Source organism: Peromyscus leucopus, chromosome 7, assembly GCF_004664715.2.
Source record: "Peromyscus leucopus breed LL Stock chromosome 7, UCI_PerLeu_2.1, whole genome shotgun sequence".
Lineage (NCBI taxonomy): Eukaryota > Metazoa > Chordata > Mammalia > Rodentia > Cricetidae > Peromyscus > Peromyscus leucopus.
Window position 1 is genome coordinate 31,792,899 of NC_051069.1, and position 20,717 is coordinate 31,813,615.

The window sequence follows — 20,717 nt, forward strand, 5'->3', positions numbered from 1 at the left end:
AAAGTTGTTATATTTAATATAAAAGGAAATAGTATTTTGCATCTATTGTTTTACTAACAATAAAAGGGAAGGATATATATTTCATCTATACTTGTTATATTTAATATACCTATGATTATATTTGAGAAATCTGGACCTAATTACCCATAAAGTAAGTGTTAAATACTAAAGACACATGTTCATTTTGTCTACAATATGCCATCTGTTGAAAGTTTCCTCCAGACCAGACATACATGCAATTTGAGGAGATCTGTTTTCTCGCTATAATGTTAGATGAAAGAGGATGCTTGCATTGAGAATACCACTTGATTCAACTTGGACTTTATTTAGTTTTACAAGGATCACAGAAAATGACCAGTGTTTGCTTCTCATTTACATTTCAGGTGCCCTGTCAGGGAGGCCTGTGACTAGGAGGCAGTGTACCCTACTTCCTGTCTACAGGAAGACAGAGGTTCCAGTTCCGATGAGAATAAATGTTCTCTTTTAATTTTGAGAATCCCTTCAAAATATTAAGAACCTAGCCGGGCGGTGGTGGCGCACACCTTTAATCCCAGCACTCGGGAGGCAAAGCCAGGCGGATCTCTGTGAGTTCGAGGCCAGCCTGGTCTCCAAAGCGAGTTCCAGGAAAGGCGCAAAGCTACACAGAGAAACCCTGTCTCGAAAAAACCAAAAAAAAAATATTAAGAACCTGACAGATGTTTCTGATGAGAAATCTTCAGTGTCTTGTAGTCTGCTGTTCAGATCCTTAGGTGTATGTGATGCAATACACTACCCACTGAAGTGGAAAATTAACCAGGTGCTTAACAAGGAGGCTTAGGAGATACACACTGACTGACAGCCAATCTATGTGTTATTAGGGGAAACTATTTCTGAGAGTAAAACTCCTTCATCCATTACATAGGTTAAATGAAGTTAGGGTTGGAGGTGTTGGAGGAGGAAGAAGGAGACAAGAAGGATACAGAGGAAGAGGAGGAGGAGAAGAAGGAGGAGAAGGGTTGAAACAAACCCACACTGTTCACTAACAGCCAAGGTTGACTTTAAGGCCAACAGGTATAATATGCAGCAATACTACTAAGCTTCATTTCCCCTCTCTATGCTGAGACTTGAGCCCCAAGCTTGGAAGCTTCTAGGAAAGCACTCTACCACTGAGCTACACCCCCAGACCTAGTTTCACTTCTGGAGGAAAATGTTTCCTAATTGGCTAGGTGATACATTCGGTGGGTAACGGCTTCCATGTTTCAAGAATAGAAGATTGAAAGGCAGTTTTTCAAACTCTTCATTTGTGCACTATTTAATAAATATGGTTGTTTATATTTACATCATAGCAAGGCATAGGCTTTCTCTAGAATATACTCCATTCTGTGCCTAGAATAGTTCACTTAACATATTACTTGGTCCTAAAAACACAGTTGGGCTGCAGGTGTAACTCAGTAGTAGAGTGCTTGCCTACTATGTCCAAGGCACTGACATTAATGTTTCCCTGGTCCACCAAAAATAAAAATGTATCTACTGTATGCTCAGAAAATTAACAACTCTAAATGAATGTTCATATTTATTTTATTAAGAAAGTCACGTGTTTACAACCTTGGTTTTGAGTATAAATTCTAAGAAATCTAGGCTACCACTAGGTACTCAGAATTCACAAAGCTTACGTGCAACTTATACCAAAAGAACCCTTAAAACACACTGCTAAACAGTTCTACTTATTTAATATATTTGTCTAGACTCACTTATGATAGAAATCAGGTTCACAATAGTACCAGGTAGTATGTGGTTCAAAATAATGGCCTTTGTCATTGTTCTAGTTGCGTACAAGCTAATTATTCAGTAACATGGATGAATACAGGTGAATGAAAGAGATTCACTTGTTCCATTGATCAGGATACTCCAGCTAGTGTCTCAGATACTGAGAATAGGGTCCTTTCTAAATCAACCTTTTGAATTCAAAGAGAAAACTCACTTCACATTGCATTTCACATAAAGTCTGTCAGGGCTATTAGGATCTAATTGGCTCTACTTAGTGCCCCCATCAACAGAATTATTCTACCTCAGGTGAATAACAACCTTCTCTTCAGAAGGAAATTCCATGTTAAGTGAAAATAGCACAAGACTAAGTGATGGCTGAATGAAACCTCATTTTTTTTACATGCACATGTTTGTGTTCTTATCTCCAAATGAGGCTACCTGTCACAAATAAGACTGAACAAAATGTATTAAATGGGCATTTTAAGATTTTTGATGATTGGCCGGGCGTGGTGGCGCACGCCTTTAATCCCAGCACTCGGGAGGCAGAGGCAGGCGGATCTCTGTGAGTTCGAGGCCAGCCTGGGCTACCAAGTGAGCTCCAGGAAAGGCGCAAAGCTACACAGAGAAACCCTGTCTCGAAAAAACCAAAAAAAAAAAAAAAGATTTTTGATGATTGGAACAACAACAAAAAAAAACTAGTGAGGAACTCTGACTACAACAAGTGCTAGATGTGAAAGGAGGGTGAGGGGCATCCCATGTTCAACTATCCACAGAGTAGAGGTCTTATTAAGCCCCCACAGTGTTGATTAGAGAAATTAGAAAAGCCATTCCTTAGGGAAAAATTGTTTCCAAAGAAGATTCTAAAGCATCTCTAACATAATTTCAAAAACAAGACTCAGAATCAAGATGACTCTCTTTCACTACCTTCCAGAATAGAACTCAACACTGTTAAAGAAGATAACAAAATCCAGACACTGAGCAACATTCAGATCTATAGCCCTCAGCATCAAATCAGAAATGATTCCGCACATACAGACTGTAGCCAGAAGGAAAACCAGTCAATAGAAACAGACCCAGAAGTGACGATAGGAATGGATTTAAAAGACATGAGCATTAAAACAGCTACTGTCAATATGCCCAGTTGTCAAGAAAAACACAATGTATAATAACAAGTAGAGAAACAATGCAGACTGGAAGTATCATAAAAAAAGAATAGGAAGGGATCAAAGACAAAACCTAGACCTTCTGCCAAACCAGAAAGGGAATACATGAAATGGAAAAGTCACTGGATGAGGTTATCATCAGAAGAAAAGATAAATTGATTTGAATACACACACACACACACACACACACACACACACACACACACACACACACTAGAAACTATCCAAACTAACAAGTGGGGGCTGGGTGGGGGGAAGCCAAAATGTTAGGCTTCACTGGCCTCTGACAAGATTTAATTTTACTCTTAAATTGCAGCGCCAGGAAGAGAGATGTTTTCTCAAAGCAAAATCATCGAGAGTTCTCTAAATTTGAGAAAAATATCAATTCTGAGATCTTAGAAGCTTAATTAATCCCAAAGAGGATAATTCCAGGGAAATCTACTTTAGGACGCATCATCATTCAATAGCAAAGATCAGTAATAGTAAAAATGTCTAAAAGGCCAGAGAAAATGACTACATCCTAAGAAAAACTAGTGACTTCATGTCCAATTGAAGTCAGAAGACAATAGACTGAGGGATCCTGAACAGCTCCAGAGATGGACATAACTGGGTTAGCCAAAGTAAGGAAGAAAAAAACAGACAGATGAACATACAGAAAAGCTTCAATCCAGTGGACCCCAACAAGAAACCTCAGCACCACAGAAATTCAGTGTGTTTACTAGAGGCCAGGTTATTGCATACAGTTGAACAAGGGGGTGGGGTTATTACATCAAGGAGGCAGGGTTTATGGTGTACAGATGGATCAAGGAAACAGATTTAGTTAATCTCAGTAGGAGTAGGGTCTATAAGGAAACAGTCTTAGGTCATGAATATACAGTGGAGAAAAGCTGTGGTGGGCATTTCCTGCACATATTGTCAACAGTCACGACTGTTCCTCTGAGAAAGACTTCACTGTTTACCTGTGAGCATCACCCTAAGGGGAAGGATTTCCCATTTTCTCCATGTGTCTGAGGCCTTGACATCCTCATACCTATGTCAAGAGCATTCACTCAGGATTTGACTTACTAGGGCTTCCTCCACTTCCTCAAATCAACAGATTTTAAATGACAGAAGGAGAAACAGCCAACAGAGTTCTATACGCAGTGTGAAATATTTCTTAAAAACAAAAAGCTAAGACTGTGTCACCAGCACACCTGCTCTACAGTAAAAGAAATGATAAGGGAAGCTTTTAAGCTGCAAAAAAATAAAAAAATAAAAATAAACACCAGATTTCAGATTCAAATTCAGATTTACACAAAGGAATGAAAATCTCTGAGAACAGTAACAACATGGGTAAATATAAGCCACGCTTTGTTCTTTAATTTCTTATAAAAATCATGCATTGTTTAAAGAAAAAAACAGTAACAATAATTTGGACTTTTTTAATAACATGTAGAGAGGAAATGTGTGAAGATTAGGAGACAAAAGCATGATAAATATTTGTGTTCCTTGTGATGGGGTGGGCTGATTTTAATTCAAGGCAGCCTGTACTAAGGTAAAGTACCTGATAAGGCATAAAGATGTGGAGAGCCAGGGCATCTGCTGTAAGATTGTGTCTTCTCTATATGAAGGAAAGATGCACCATGAAAACTTAACAATATGGTTGCCTCAACAAGATCTGCAGAAATGGCAGTTCCAGTTGGAATGCCAGCCTCTGTGGAAGAAATCTCACAGGGCTCCACCCCTAAATGAAGAGCTGCAAGGCAATTAATTAATGGCTGCCGAGAGAGAGAGAGAGAGAGAGAGAGAGAGAGAGAGAGAGAGAGAGAGAGAGAGAGAGAGAGAGAATGAATCAGTCCTTCAGGGATGAGTCCTCTGATAGGTTATGAAATCCCAACTGGTCAGCCCTAAAAACATATACATATGAGCAACAGTAAGTGTATTCAGTGGGGCGTGTGTGTGTGTGTGTGTGTGTGTGTGTGTGTGTGTGTGTGTGTGTAACTATAATGATTTAATGATTGAAGAGGAAGAGATCATGAATTTGAGAGAGAGTAGAGAGACCATGGAAGGAGCTGGAGGTGGAGATGGTGGAGTAAAAATGATATAAACACAGTACTAATGTACGAAATTATCAAAAATAAGAAATAAAGACTGACTTAAACTCTTCAAGCCTTTCCACAAAGACTCCAAACAAGGATAGCTCCACTGGTAAATTCCATCAAATAATTAAGGAAGAAATAATTGTATATACTGTGAACTTTTCAGACATACCAAAGATGGAACATTTCTAAATATAGAAACCATCTTGATACCAAACCATTCAAAAATATTATGAACACTACCAATTAATATCTCTCATTAACACAAACACAGGGAAAAACAATCAACTCAAATTCAGCAATACATAAACAGATCAATGCAATGAGGGGCTCTCCCAGAATTGTGGGTTTTTTTAACATTTAAAATAAAATCTATGTTTATCTACAGACTGGAAAGATAAGATACAAATCATTTTATTATCTTGTCAGTTATTATCAAAACAGTAACTATCGGGGGGAATTAGACATGGATATAAACTTTAACCTGACATTTATTTTCAAAACTATAGGTGACGTCACATTTAATCCAAATACTGACCTAAACAAGTTCCCTCTCCTTAGGACTCAGCAGCGCTAGATGCTCATCTTCTCACTCTTCCTGCAATCTTTGCGCTGGAGGTCCTAGCTAGTACAGGAAGACAACATCAGGAAATGAAGGGCACCCAAGGTGGTGGCGCACACCATTAGCCCCAGCACTCTGAGGCAGAGGCAGGTGAACCTCTGTGAGTTGGAGGTCAGCATGGTCTACATAGTGAGTTCCAGGACAGCCAGGGCTATAGAGAGACCCTGTTTCAAGCAAAGCAAAGCAAAACAAAATAAAATAAAACAACCCCCTCCCAAAAAAGAAAAGAAAAAGAAAGAAAAGAAAAGGGAGAAAGATTGCAAGGACTGACTGAAAAGACAAAAGCAAAACTGTCTTGCATTGTGCACAGTACACACAGAGAATTCTAAGGAATCCAAAAAATATATAAAGTTAATAAGTTATCATGAAGTACACAAAATCAATTAAATTTACAATATTAGCAATCAAAGTCTGAAGGACAGCATGGTCTTAAAGATTAATAAGTACACTAGGTGACGGTGGCCCACACCTTTAATCCCAGCACTGAGGAGGCAAAACCAGGTGGATTTCTGCGAGTTCAAGGCCAGCCTGGTCTACAGAGTGAGATCCAGGACATGCACCAAAACTGCACAGAGAAAACCTGTCTTGAAAAACAAAACAAAACAAAAGAAGATTAACAAGTACATTGATAAGTAAGAAATGTACCCACTTTGTATGATCTCATTTAAAATAAGAAATTAAAATAACTGAATGGGAAAGGACATTATTTTCAACAAATAATACCACAATAATTGCCTGTCTTTGTGAGGATGAGGAAGGGAGAGGAACCCAAACTCAGGTCTTATATTCTATATAAACATTAACGAGAGTCATAAAGACCAAATGATACAGCAGTGATAAATGTTAGACTTTATCAGGGATGGCTCAGTGGGTGGAGCAATTTTTAGGTTCCAGTCCCCGGAAAGCACACAAAGCTGGATAGAGTGGTGTCTTACAAGATGAGAAGCAGAGAGCAGAGGCAGGAGAATCCACAGAAGCTTATGGGCCAGCTAGCATGACATGCACAGTATGCACAGTAGTGAGCCACAGGAGACTCCAACACAGTGGAAATTGAAGAGGACAGACACTGCTTGTGCTCCCTGTCACACGCGCGTGTGTACACACACACACACACACACACACACACACACACACACACACACAGATATAAAAAAAATACATTCATGATTTGGGGATATGTACATATTTCTAAAAGGGACCCAGGAAAGTATGAAATATAAAGAAATAGTGCTAAACAACCAATAAAATGAATGCAAGGTACCTTACAAAGGAAGCCATATGAATGGCCGTTTGGCACAGGAAAGGTATTCAATAACATTATTATCCAAGAAATGCTCCTGGCAGTCATAATGTGTCACCACAGGGCACCTAGTAGGAGGGCTGGAAAACCATATCAGGTATTGCTGGGTAGTGGAGCAGCTACTGATAGAAGTATGAAGAGATGCATATTCTTCTGAAACCTGTCTGGCCATTTTTTTTTCTACATAAAATTGTCCATATACTTCCGCTATAATTTAGCACCTTTACTTTATATGTATTTGCCAAAGGGAAATGAAAACTTATTACAGACAAACAGGAGTGCAAAAAGCATTCACTGGAGCTTTTAGTAGGATAATCCCAACTGAAAACTACCATAATGACCACCACTGAGAAATACGGGAACACAAGTTACTATGTATTCACATAGCAGAATGCTCCTTAGCTGTCGAAGGAATTACTAAAGGCAGCAGTAGGAAGGAACCTCGAAGACTTTGGAGTAAAAGAAGCCAGGTCCAAACCACATGAGATTGCATGACTCCATGCAGCACAGGATGGCCCTGAAAGGGCAAGAGTAGAAACCAGAGCAGCTATTGTTCCTGGAATTAAAGAGCTGTTGATGGAGACAGAAACAAGAGGATCTTTGGGGAGCGATAGAAACGCCCTATGTAGATCCCCCTGCTGTTGTATTAGCTGTGAAATGCCAACCTATTAAAATGCAGCTCATAGAAATTTGAGCTTGATGCAGGGTTTTTCATTTGCTCATGCATGATTTTATCTGCAAGAAGTATTAGGAGACACAGGAAACTTCACCCAGCTGAACACAACCATGTAGGAATATAAAATCTCTCTCACACACACAATACCTCAAATCTGTGCTAGATCTCTGTGCACGCCCATGTTGTTGTGAAATAACCACCCGCCTCGGGGCTCACTTCCTTACAAGATGACAGCAGGTCTTTTTCAAGGTAACGCAGATTTTGATTTCTGAGACAGAATCTGTATAGCCCAGGTTGGCCTTGAACTTGCTGTGTATCTGAGAATGATCTTAGTCTCCAAAATCCTTCTGCTACCACCTCCCAAATGCTAGGATTACAGGAGTACACTACCACCCCTAGTTTTATGGAACCAGAGCATCATACATTCTAAGTCAGTACTCTGCCAGCTGAAATATACTTCCAGCCCCAACATGGATACTTATTATAGTATTTTTTAAATTCTTAATCGTCAGCATATGAAACTCATTTTTTTTAACCAGGGTCCTACTTAATTTTGTGTCACAGAGTATTTTTCCCCAACTTCTTTGTATAAACCTGATATGGCATTTTTAGTGCTTGCTTTTGCATGGCAAGTGTGAATTTTAGTAATAAACCTTGAGGCTGAGATGTAGCTCAGTTGGGGGAGTGTGTGAAGCCCTGGCTTTGACCCCCCGGCACCACATAAAACCAAGTATGATAGTACATGTCTGTAACCCCAGCACTCAGGAGGTGGAGACAGGAGGATCAGAAATTGAAGAGCACCCTTGGCTACATAGCAAGTCCCAGGCCGGCCTAAGCTACATGAAGCTCTGAGTCTAAATAAATAAATAAATAAATAAATAAATAAATAAATAAATAAATAAATAAATAAATAAATAAACTAGTTAAAACATCCTCTCCACAAAATACACATTCACCTTAAAGCAAAACTGGTGGGCCTTGTTTAGATGAATGTGTCTGTCAAATTTAGTAAACCTTTCCAAATTGTATTCCTAAAGTCTGCATCTTATGACAGGTAAGAGATGTTAGTGGTAACACTAAATCAGTGGTAACACTTTCATTTTCTAAAGGCCATTCCTCGTCCAGATATAGGAATTAAGCTTCTGGCACATCTCATTTTACTTCCCAGTGAGTCCCGAACTACTCACAATTCTCTGGCTATGTCAAGCTTGTTAGTGACTCTCCGACCTTGACATTACCTATGTTTACAACGTTACGTCTCCCATCTTTGTCAGAGTAATTATTAACAGTCATTACATTTTAGTTAAAATATCATTCCCCTTGGGACTTTTCGTGCCTGCTTCCTCTTGCTTAAGCCCTCACAGCCTTTGCACTTACTTTCAATTGTAGATTTTTGACTCATTTTGAAGATGCTAAATTTTAGTCAGTCTTTGAGATCATAGCTTTCAAGTTGAGGACCGTGTGTTTAGCCCAGAGTCTCCACTGCAAGCTCAGTGCCTGGCATGTATGAGCCATACAGCATAATGTGATCTGAAAATTCTCTGACCAGTAGAGTGAACATACTATTTATTGAGCTCATTCATTAACTTCTGACTGCAGATGAACAGTCCAACACAAACACGGTGGCCTAAAAGAATCCATGTCTATCGCCTTCCACTCTAGAAGTCAGAAGCCACACATGGGTCTCAGAGGGCTTGGTCAAGTCATCCTCAGGGCTGTGCTCCTGTGGAAATGCTGGTTGGAAAGTCTTCTTCATTGCTTTTGCTAGTTTCTTGAGTCCCATGTTTTTGTTGCATCTCCTTTTCATCTGCAAAGACAATAGCCACATCTCTTTAGCTTCCTTAGTTGTTTCTCTCTCCTCATCTCCTCCTCTGGACATCAAAGGCCTGATGCCCAGTGGCTTTTATCTGGAGGAAGATGGGGTTGGGTAGGAAGACCTGGAATTCAGCAGTGAGAAGAAAATCCCATATTGTCCTGTCTGGATTATGTAGACTCCAGCCACTGTTCATAATAAATGGCTGGTGCATTTCTGTTGTCTTAAGGAAAGCTATCTTTTTTTCTGCTCCATCCATAGTCCTTAGCATAGGGATGCCTGTGATGACTTTGGACTGACCTGGTTGATCCAGAGTGACCTCCCCAGTGTAACATCTTTAACCTGAACCTATCTCAATGTCCCTCTAACAGGGTAAAGTCATCTATTCATGGGTCCCAGGAATTAGGGTAGAGGCCAAGAAAAATGTTCACTTTCCTCTGTGCTTTGCAATGACTGTTCCAGCTGCCTGGAATAACCTTTCTGTGTATTCAAATGTCAGACTTCCTCTCAGACCTCAAGTCTTTGCATAAAAGTTCTGTTAATGAGATTATATCTATCGATCTTATTTTATATCCCAATAGATTATATGAGTTAGTCAACTTTGCTTTCTGCAACCATATATCCCAAACACCTAGAATACAACCTGGAGTGCAGTAGCGAGTCAGGAGGCACATGATGCATGCCAATGAAGGAGTGACCATATGGCAACATCTCTAAGGTGTGCAAACATGATCCTTACTACACATATAACCAGAGAAGATGCTCTACAGCAAAAGCAGAACCAGAACTATATCCATTTTGCAGAGGCCATTCTAAAAGTAAATTTCTTAAAAATCACACATTATAACATTGTATTATAAAATCTGAGATGTTGCATTGAGATATTGCAGACCCAGAGGTTGGAGCTTCTCAAAAAGGCTCTGATCAGAGGGTCACTCCAGCACAGATTGTCCCAGACCAAGATCAGCAAGGGACATTGCAGAAAAGAATCCTTAACAAAAGCAAAATACTTCTGAGTTAGTCAAGCGGTAGTAGGCTGCTGTGCAGATGCTTGTCATGTTAAAACTTGGGAAGATTTGGAATTTGGTAATCAGAATCACAGATGGAATTAGTCATGACTTTTTTTAGAGTACAGTGGCCCCAATTCATCTTTTGCTTGAGTATCCTCTCATATCTTTGTGTACACATCAACCTTTCCCTCTGTTGGCTGCATTCACAAAGTCCATTGATAAAGAAAACTAATGGTGAGCTATTCCTACAAATGCAGGAATAGCCTCGCACACAGACTAGTCTTTTAAAGCAGGACTGCTATGAGAATGGGACCTTTCAAAGGCATACTCCTTTTACAGCAATGCCACATATTATAAGTGATGTGTGTGTACAGATAGGTATTTGCACAACTTACATACAATGTGTGTGTGTGTGCACGCGTGTGCATGCGTGTGTGGTGTGTCCTCAGTTCTGATCATGGAATTTCGAAGAAACAAGATCTTTTCTGGTCCACTGCAATCTGAAAGTATAGTTGATCTTATCGGGACTTTAAAATGTAAACACTGAGCACCATGTTGATATTATAAAGTTTAAAAAATGGTCTGGATTGTAGTTGCCACACACGGTGGGGGTTGATCTTATTTGGACCAACTCTGGCTTACAGAAGGTATACCTTTTTTTTTTTTTTCTTTTTCTTCACTACAAAACTGAGCCAAGTAGTTCCTTTCCAAATATCGTTACATAATGAGAGAAAGCAAAAGGAAAACAAACAGAGTGGTGGTGGTGGTGGGGTTACAAGAACTCAGCTTAAAAATTAAAGGGCTCTGATGTCACCATGGTTTCTTTGTGTTGTAAATGCTGTCTCGAAATAATTTCTTCCCATAAGTTCCAGAGCAAACAGTAGGATGCAGACACCTAACTGGTCCCTTGCCTTTCTACTCCCAACCTATTACTTTGAACTTTGTTTTTTTTAAACATCTTTATCCTGTGTCACTATCAAACCTAAAGTCCAACATTATTATTATTATCCATTCTAAGAGTGATGCTTTTTCCTTATTTGAGTGACACCTTACAAATTAGACCTCATTTTATACCCACAGAAATGGGGACAGATCCTGTAAAATAACAAAGAAACACTAATCTGGTAGTTGAGTAACCTAAATTCCTGTCCTGGTTTTCTCAGGAGCTTAAACTTGAAATCTCATCTGTGAAAATAAAGCAACAGACCCTGTCAGTCTCTTGTGTCCACTCAAGCTCACTCTATCTATGGTCATCCTTAACTAACATTACTGGGCTTCTTCCAGATGCAGGATAGTTACCAAACAACTCCATCTTTATTTCTTCATTTTATTTCCACTTCCATCTTCATTTTGAGACAGAGTCCAGTATAGCCCAGTCTGGCCTAGAATTCTCTATGTTATCCTTTTTGGCCTTGAATTCACAACCCTCCTGCCTTAGCCTTCTGAAGCCTAGGTTTACACTATCACATCTACTTCTGTGTTTATTTGTTATTGTTCTTGTTTTGTTCAGTGCTGGGGACTGAACCTAAGAACCTCACACATCTTGGCAAAAACTAGCACTGATCTATACTCCCAGTCATTTCTATCTTCATTTTTTAAGAATAAGATAAAGAAATTTTGCAAGGTCTCATGTCTTCCTAACGCCATGCCGCCTATAAAGGGCATAGCTCTGACAGCCTTGCAAATCTTATTTCTGCAATGTTGTGCTGATATCCTCAAGAATGACAGCTCTATATTTACAGACAGAAAAAAATCCAAGTGATGGGCATCTGGTATTCCTCACATCCACCACTCATCAGGTCTTCTCAGGATTGGTCATATTCAATAAGATCTTGGTGGTTTAATCTTTGCTGTTTAGTTTACAGATAGACATGACCCCACTGGCATTATAGAATCCTTCCACAGGGATTGTAAATATGGATGGGGATTACACCCTTATGAAGTGATAGAAGCTGTAAAATGGAAAACTCAGAGGCTAGCAGAATGAAGCAGTTGGTTTTCCATCAGAGTTGGTGAAGTAAAAGAGGAAAGATGCTCTAACTAAAACGGGTCCCTGAATTTTGGTTGTTCATGAGATCTAGTTCCATGCATCCTCTTCTAAGAGTTCAGTCACTCTGTCCTTCCTTGAACTCTGTCAGTGTGCCTCTTTTTAACCCTCATTGTCAGATAGCCCTGTGTTGCTTTCCTGGGGGAAATTCTAACCAGTTACCACAAATGTATGTCTTAAAAAAATAAGAGTAATTCATTGTCACACAGTTCTAAAAGCCCTAAGTCTGAAATCAAGGTGTTTTCTGCCGGAGGTGCTCACAGTAAACCCATCCCATGTGTTTCTCCCAGGCTCTTGTGGCTAGTGGCAGTTCCTGCCTCTGTACTCATATGGCCTCTCCATTGTGTGTGTCTTATCCCTTTGTGGCCTCTTATAAGGAATTGTGTTATTGGACTTAGGACCTATTGTTATCAATGATGCCCGTCTCTTGAGAGTTCCTTAGCATTATTAAATCCATGAAGATCTTCCCCACAAGGTCTCATCATGAGTTCAGCATAGATCTTTAGGTGAGCCACTGTGGACTCACAGGTTCTGTGAAATCACTTCAGTAGATTTATTTATTTTTACCAATATATTATAATCGCACTTATACATATAATTGTGACATTATAGGCATCTTCAATAGGTTCTTTCACAGATTTACTGACCCTTTGCCTACTGCTGTCCTGCTCTATCTCTTATCTTTTGTTTCTGTCTAGCCATTTTGGCTTTTAATGTTATGCTGAAATATCCATTCAGAGACATTTTAGATTTTCCTCTTTTGTGTGTGTGTCGAAAAGATGATCAAGTGATTTCAATCTGCCTGGTAGAAAAATCCTATTTTGCTTAAGTCCTCCACAGACAGCCTAAAACTCATTTATTTAACTGCTTCTGAACTGGTTTATAAACTCTGAAAGAATGCCTTACTGGAGAGCTTCAGATCTCCACAGTCCTTGGGTGCTTTATTTGTAGGTTTTAAAAAAGTAAATAACCAAGAGGAGGAAGTGTGTCTGTGTTTGGTTTTTTGAGTGATACCAAGTGCCTGCTCTTTCCAGGCAGGTTTCCTTTCATGTGAAGTCAATTTCCATGGAACCAGCCATTCGGTGGAGTAAGAAATTTACCCTATCCTGGAAACTCAAGTTAAAGCAATCCATTGTAACGTCAGTGTATAGCTGTGTTTGTGTTTACTAGCTGCCATCTCCAGCTCTTTGCTATTTCAGAGTTAAACCATTCCATGGCATTAAAAACACATCCCCATCACAACTACAGCAAAAACACAAAGACTTGTTTTACAAGAGAAGTGTTTCATTGAGAAAATTCTGAATGACGGATTTAATTTTTAAAAACTTAGAAAAGGAAGCCATGCTTTCCACTTAATTCAACTCTCTGGACGCCTTCCATCTTCCCCATTCAGGATGGGGGTACAGCATTTGCTTCACAGAGGATGTCCGCCGGAGGATTTAAGATTTGTGGGGCTTGGATTTTGAGTCTGTCTGTCGTCAACACCTCCCCATTGCATCTGGGCTAAAGAAATAAAAGCTTGAATTCAGACTGAACCAGTCCCAGAGGCCACCTCTCCTATAAGAACAGGCTTCTGAGATGTGCACAAGGGGACTCCGTCCTCAGCACCATCACCTTGCAGAGGTGGAGCCAGTCTCTAGTATCACAGCCCAACATCTGAACAAAGCAAACACCATACTAGGAACGCTGGGCTCCTGCCATGTAAAATCTCTCAGTGTGCCTCTAGAAAAAGTGACAGGTCTCATAGAACAACGGGGATGCCCTTGACACGCGTGGGCAGCTGTTGGGGACAGTTCACTACTGTCTTGTTAATTCCTCATAGAACTCCGAAGACCCTCAAACAGCTTACTCTGGGCTATTGAAATACCTTTTCATGTCAGGAGTCATATATTATTATTTTAAAAATACAAAACAAAAGCAAAAACCTACACTTCTCCTTGTGAGTCACAGTCCCGATTTTCACAATTTTCCATCCCTAAACTGACTAGATCCTTTTTAATGGCACTCGTGCCCTCAATCAGGGCTGTGTAAACAATTCGTATTACAAATTTCATGAAGACACATGTGAACATTTAACAGGCTTTGGGAGACATTCAGAGTTTAAAATGTCTAGGTGGATTTTCTTTCTTGGAGATTATCCGGTCCTAGTAACAGGCAGAGAAAATATTTCCCATGCCTGCGAGTATTTAGGCCTTTCTTTGTATGCCTAGAGCTTTTTCTTCCAGAAAGGGGAAGTGGTGTGCACTAGGGGGTGGGAAAAAAAATGACGAGGGAGGTGAAAACTGTGGCTGGAAGATCAGATTCCAAGCAGGATTCCTTCGCCAATTCCAGTTGTGTGAAAGCGCCGGACGGTGTTCATTTTCACTGTATCTGCTCACTTAATTGTTTCTGCCTGCTCATTTCATTCTGCAGTGAAAACATTAGCCTAAGGGACATTTGAAAATCAAAAGGTATGTTTGAAGTTTAACAGGAAATGAACAGTGGTGTTACTGCAGCACTAAAGGAAAAGTTGAGAACCAGAAAGAAACAGCCCAACGTATCAGTTCTCTCTCTCTCTCTCTCTCTCTCTCTCTCTCTCTCTCTCTCTCTCTCTCTCTCTCTCTTTGTTCTTACTTTTTAGTCTCTAAAAGTCAAGATAGAAAAGAAACAGAAACAGACAAAACACATTGCACGGGCCCTGCATTTTTACATGGCTGGGTATTCAACAGATGCTGTGAGGTATGCTCTGATGGACTCAGCTCATATGAAATGAAAATCAAGAGATTTTGAACTGTTATGTGGGAATTTATAAAATCCTGGATGGATTTCCTGACAGCTATAATTATTTAATTCTTTTAGAATTACCCCTCTCCACCCCCAAACCTCTTCTTGCCAAAATTATCAAGACAAAAAGGAAGTAGTGGGATGGTTAGAATCTGAACCATCTCAAATGCCAAACTGACCAAATAATTGTGTGCGTTTCTGCTTTGTTTATAATGGAAGAGCACTTCCGCTTGGCGCCATGCATGTGCTAGCTGCCTTCAACCTCTAGCAGGGACATTGTCTTCAGACAGAACAACACTGGAACTTCAGACATGTTCCTCTCTCCACTTGCCTATGTACACCCAAGGCAGTGTAGTTTAATCCCCATCGGCATGGCTTATGCTAACTGCTGCGGTGTTACCAACTCAAGATGACGTATAGACATTGTCCATCTCCTCCCTGATCACAGACACAACAGAGGAGATGTTCAAACACCACCCTTCGAGGTCCCTACTTAGAATGCTGCCGGTTTTACAACATACTCCACCTTAACAAGGAAACCAAACAGTTCCAGAGAGCACAGCAAGCTGTCAGCAAACTTCTTTAAAATGGCCCAGCCGGATACAGACATTTTAAGAGTTGAATAATGAGGTGGAAAGTATCAGAGTTGAAAAAATAAACCAAAGACTAGGTTTTTCAACATATGAAAGTCATGAGACCATCTATTTTTGGAAGTATTTTGGATTAATTCAGGTGGCTGTAATGAGGACCAGCCAGATAATAAGCAAGAGCCCTTGCCTGCCTTTGAAGAACAATGGATTCAATGTAGATCCAAATTTGTAAAAGGAGCAACCATGAGTTTATGTGTGATTATCTCATGAAAAGACCGCCAGAGTTTGGAATTCTTTGGCTGGCACTGTCTTTCATAGACATGGCACACCTGGAGAAATAATTTAATCAGTAGTTAGATTCAGTTATTCATTGGCCATGCGCTGCACTCATCAGTCTGAGGAACAGTGAGATGCAGGAACTGTTGATTATGAAAGTGGGGAAAGCTGGCTCCGCTAGCTACCTTCCCAGCGACCATTCTCCGTGGAGAATGTAATCCTTTGGCGGTTTCTATTCCTGGAATGGACTCAGTATTTGTGGTGGCAGAGAGTGGGGGTGCAACACCAGTTATGGGTCTGAAATGGGAAAAGCAAAGCAAAGCAAATGGACAAATTGCACGTTAAATACGTTGAAGGGAGGGGCTGTATTTTCACAGGTATCAATTATCAGCGTTACAAGTAATAAATAATGCTAAATAAAACATGTAACTAAACGGGCATTAAAGGGCCTTTACGTATATAGAAGACAAGAAAAGCTTTTTCCCCCCCTTCCTATGCCGCAGACTGCAGGCATTTCCCTCTGCCTCTGTCAAGTGCAATTCTTTCTTGATGAATGACAAGGCAGGATAATAGGCTGTGGTCACCATGGCAACCAGACAGCAGCCCTGTGTGCCTAGCATTTTTTCATCTGAAAATGAAACCAGAAGCAAAGAAAAGCTGAAAATGTAACCAACAGATTAACTGATACAAAAAAAGAAGAAGAAGAAAAGAAAGAAAGGAAGAAAATGGGAACAAAAAGCCAAGTTAGATTACAAGCAATTTAATTACAGTACCTAGTCCTAACCACACTCTCTCACTCTCACACATCAGAAATTTTAAAACACTATTTGATAAACATGAAAAAAAATGTGTTTTATCTCTTTTCTCCAAAAGGCTTCGTTTCTTTTTAAAATCTAGAAATCTCTATCTTGTTTTGTTTTGTTGTTGTTGTTGTTCCTTTCTCTGTTTCTGTTTTTGTTTTAAGGCAGTTAATTCCATCAAACATGGCAGTTCGTTAAGCTTCAGGTGCTGGTTTGTTCTGGAATTTCTAAATTCCTCTCCATGGTCTCTTGCCTGGACTCCCCAGAGACCGTAGGCTTCACGTGCAACAGTTTTATCTGGGGCCTGGGTGGGGCAGGCAAGAAGGGAGACCTAGAGCTGAGCAATAAGAAAACTGTCTGTCAGCCTCGTGGATGCTGTAGACTCTGGAAACTGGGTGTGGACGAAGAGTGTTAGTCAGGGTTAGTCAGATCTGCAGCTCCTCTGATCCATCTCCATTCCTGATCAGGGGAAGGTGGCTGGGCTCCAGGCAGTTGTAGGTCCTGACCATTTGCTCCATCTCAAAAATCTTCATTGCAGTTTTTCTCCGAGACGTTTCCAGTCTCTGCTAGACAGACACCAATAAACAAGAGAGCAGACCTGGAGAGCAGACCTACAGGAGTGTGCCTGGAAGAGTGATGGTCCTTGCACTGGATATTTGGTAGAGGCAAAGAATTTTCAGCTGGTGCTTAGAGGACAAAAGCCCCATCAGGAGCTCACTCCTGCAACTCGAGGAAGATGAGGCACAAATTAAACATGTCTCTGGGCCAACATGCCTAGTGTGAGTTTTAGCTCAGCTCTAACCCTTGGTGATATCAGAATGCATATCAACACTCAGTGTCAAGGAATCAGTTACCAACCTCTCTGACCTTCAGCATTTTAAAATCTCTAAACTGGGCAAATTTTATCTACTTTGCAGGAAAAAGAGAATTCCTGAGGTCATATGGCAAGAGTCAGTCAGAGAGTCTCTCTTCTCATGATCAGAATGTAGAAATGCCTGTGTAGTCTGTGTGTATGCTGTTGTGCAAGGCAGATAATGAAGAAAGAGATTATGCATGCACAACCACCTGTTTCAGAAGGGTGTGGACAAAATAGGTTATCCCACATGGGGTGCTTTGAAAAATATGAGGTCACTTGTGAAGAGGCAAGCGAATCACTAAGAGATGTCGCAAAACTTCATAGGAGAGTCCCAGACCTGGTGCTCCCACCTGTCCTAACATACAGAAAGGACTGATCAACTCTGCACTCTCTTTTGGGAACTTGCCTTTGAAGGGAAAGAAGGCTGAAAGAAAGAAAGAGGCCCCCAGAGCAGTTGACAGATGTTGGTGGAAGCACCAGGCATCTGGATACTGACAAGTGGCCAAAATGTGCCGGTACAGAGTCCTCCCAAACTTCCCTCTCACATGCCCAGTGGTTGCACTGGCCACCCACAGCAAGGCCTAATAAATCCTCCTTTTGTCCCCATTTCCCCAACACACACAAATGCAAAGTAAACAGTTGGATCAAAGCTTTTAACGTGCTCTGTACTGTTTTATTTGAAAAGATCAGGTCTGATATTTGAGAGGAAGAGTCCATCTGGCTGGGCTGAGCTCAAGAAGCCTCAGACAAATTGTAAACAAGACCAGGGCACAAAGTCCTCAGGGCCCACAGCCTGCTGCTGCCACACTAGAGCTTGTGAGCTGGATTTCCTTGGTCTCTCATGCAAAGGGAACCCCGTAGGATTGAAACTGACCCTCACAAACTTCCTCTAGAAGTTTCTAGCTCATATACCGCATGATATCATTGATGGCTAGCTCTTTCTAAGCTTCTATAGGCCTAAGATGGCACCTAACAATAGTTTCAGAGTTTGCAGTCAGAACAATTACGTGGTTTACACACCATTAAAAACCTTAGTTGTTCAAATAAACTCCTTAATAACGAGAGTTTAAAAAAAAGACGAGGAATGAAGATGATAGGAAAGGAATAATTGCTTTATTAAGCATGATATATATTTCTAAAGAAGGCTTTTATTTTGGAACACATGGGAGCACACTTACCTCATCTTTTTTTCTGGACATTTATCACACTTAGTGTTCTCACTAATCAGGTATCTTCCTGCAGGGCTCTGAGCTCTCTTTCCACAGATGGGTCATGGTTATCTTATTGCACCGACACATCCTTAAGTCTTAACGAAATGCTTGGCTCACAGTAGGTACTTAAAAATATCTGTTAATAAAACAGATGAGCGTTGAAGTCATCCTACAGAGTCTGCTTCGATAATGTAGTATTTCCACAAACTTCCCATTGTAGGAAACTTCACTTTCTGAGCTTGACTTCTCATCCATAAAATGAGGAGAAGACTACCCCATCCTTCCACTTAGGTGTGTGTGTGTGTGACTGCATGTCCCTGCCACTCCAGCATTTGGGGAGGAAACACAGATCTGGGGAGCTTGCTAGCCAGCTTCTGGTATAGTGATAGGCCCTGTCTCAAAAACTAAGGTATGTTGCGGAATTACTATTTGAACTATGTAAAGATGTGTTATGTTTGTTTATGCTGCAGATTATTACTTTAACTATGTAAGGCATGTTACATTTGTTTATGCCACATTTGTTTAATTATGTAAAGACGTGCTGCACTTGTTTCACCTTGCCTGCCTAAGGGACCTGATTGGTCTAATAAAGAGCTGAATGGCCAATAGCTAAGCAGAGACAAGGTTAGGTGGGGCTGATGGGCAGAGAGAATAAATAGAAGGAGAAATCTAGGCTTAAGAGGAGTGAGAGAAGAAGAGAGGAGAGAACAAGGGAGAAAGAGAGGGAGATGCCCAGGGCCAGCTAGGCAGCTTCCAGCCAACAGATACCGCATAGGACATACAGAAAGAAAGGTAAAAAGCCCCAAGGTAAAATGTATATTAAGAGAAACAGGTTAATATAAGTTGAAGGTAAAAGCTAGCCAGAAACAAGCCTAAGCTACAGCCAAGCATTCATAACTAATAATAAGTCTCCGCATCGTGATATGGGAGCTGATTAGTGGAGCAAAAAGAAAAATCCTTGTATAAAGGTGGAAAAATAATAAAGGAAGACTCCCTACATCATCCTCTAGCTTCTGCATACATGAACATGGGTGTTCACACCTACATACAAACATACACACAAAGAAAAATCGTGTGGCATATATACATGGTGAGGACTCATTAGATTTTCATTGCTATAGTGAAATTTTGCACTTACTCATTCTTTTTAAAAGTAAAAGAGAGCCGGGCGGTGGTGGCGCACGCCTTTAATCCCAGCACTTGGGAGGCAGAGGCAGGCGGATCTCTGTGAGTTCGAGGCCAGCCTGGTCTCCAAAGAGAGTTCCAGGAAAGGCACAAAGCTACACAGAGAAACCCTGTCTCGAAAAAACAAAAAACAAAACAAAAAAAAAAAGTAAAAGAGATGATGAAGAAAATGTCAGGCCCATCTTCCACCGAAAAGAGTGAGGTGTGGAAGTTGACGATGAACCACCCATTCATCTCAAGAGACCAAGACTAAGTGTGAATAGTGAGCGTGCAAATGCGAAATCTCTAACCATAGGCAACGAGAATCCAGGAGACTCAGCAGCTAATGCCAATCCAGAGCAGCAGAGGTTAAGGTCCCTCTTCTAGGAAATGGGGAACAACATGGAAATAGATATATATATATAGTTCAGTCCGTAAAGTGGTTGTCGTATAAACACAAGGACCCAGTCTACAGTCATACCACCCCAAACACTGGATTCCCCCAGAAACAGGGATCATTGAAAATATCTGTGCTGGAGGTCACATGACCCACACAGTGGCTGATTCTTACTGAAACTCAGGAGAGCTGAATGAATCGTGTA

General features: G+C 40.6%; 1 long non-coding RNA gene across 4 annotated transcripts in view; it reads right to left on the minus strand.

The window, feature by feature from the left end:
- LOC114691140 overlaps positions 1 to 20,717 on the minus strand; it is a 287,086-nt gene that overhangs the window by 26,128 nt on the left and 240,241 nt on the right. For 3 of the 4 annotated variants that reach the window (XR_003734180.2, XR_005091975.1, XR_005091976.1), the window contains 3 exons: positions 18,919 to 19,087; positions 8,963 to 9,392; positions 5,526 to 5,612 (listed from right to left, as the gene is read on the minus strand). This is a non-coding gene — a long non-coding RNA (uncharacterized LOC114691140). The remainder of the gene's footprint in view (positions 1 to 5,525; positions 5,613 to 8,962; positions 9,393 to 18,918; positions 19,088 to 20,717) is intronic. The other variant, XR_005091977.1, reaches the window with a different exon arrangement.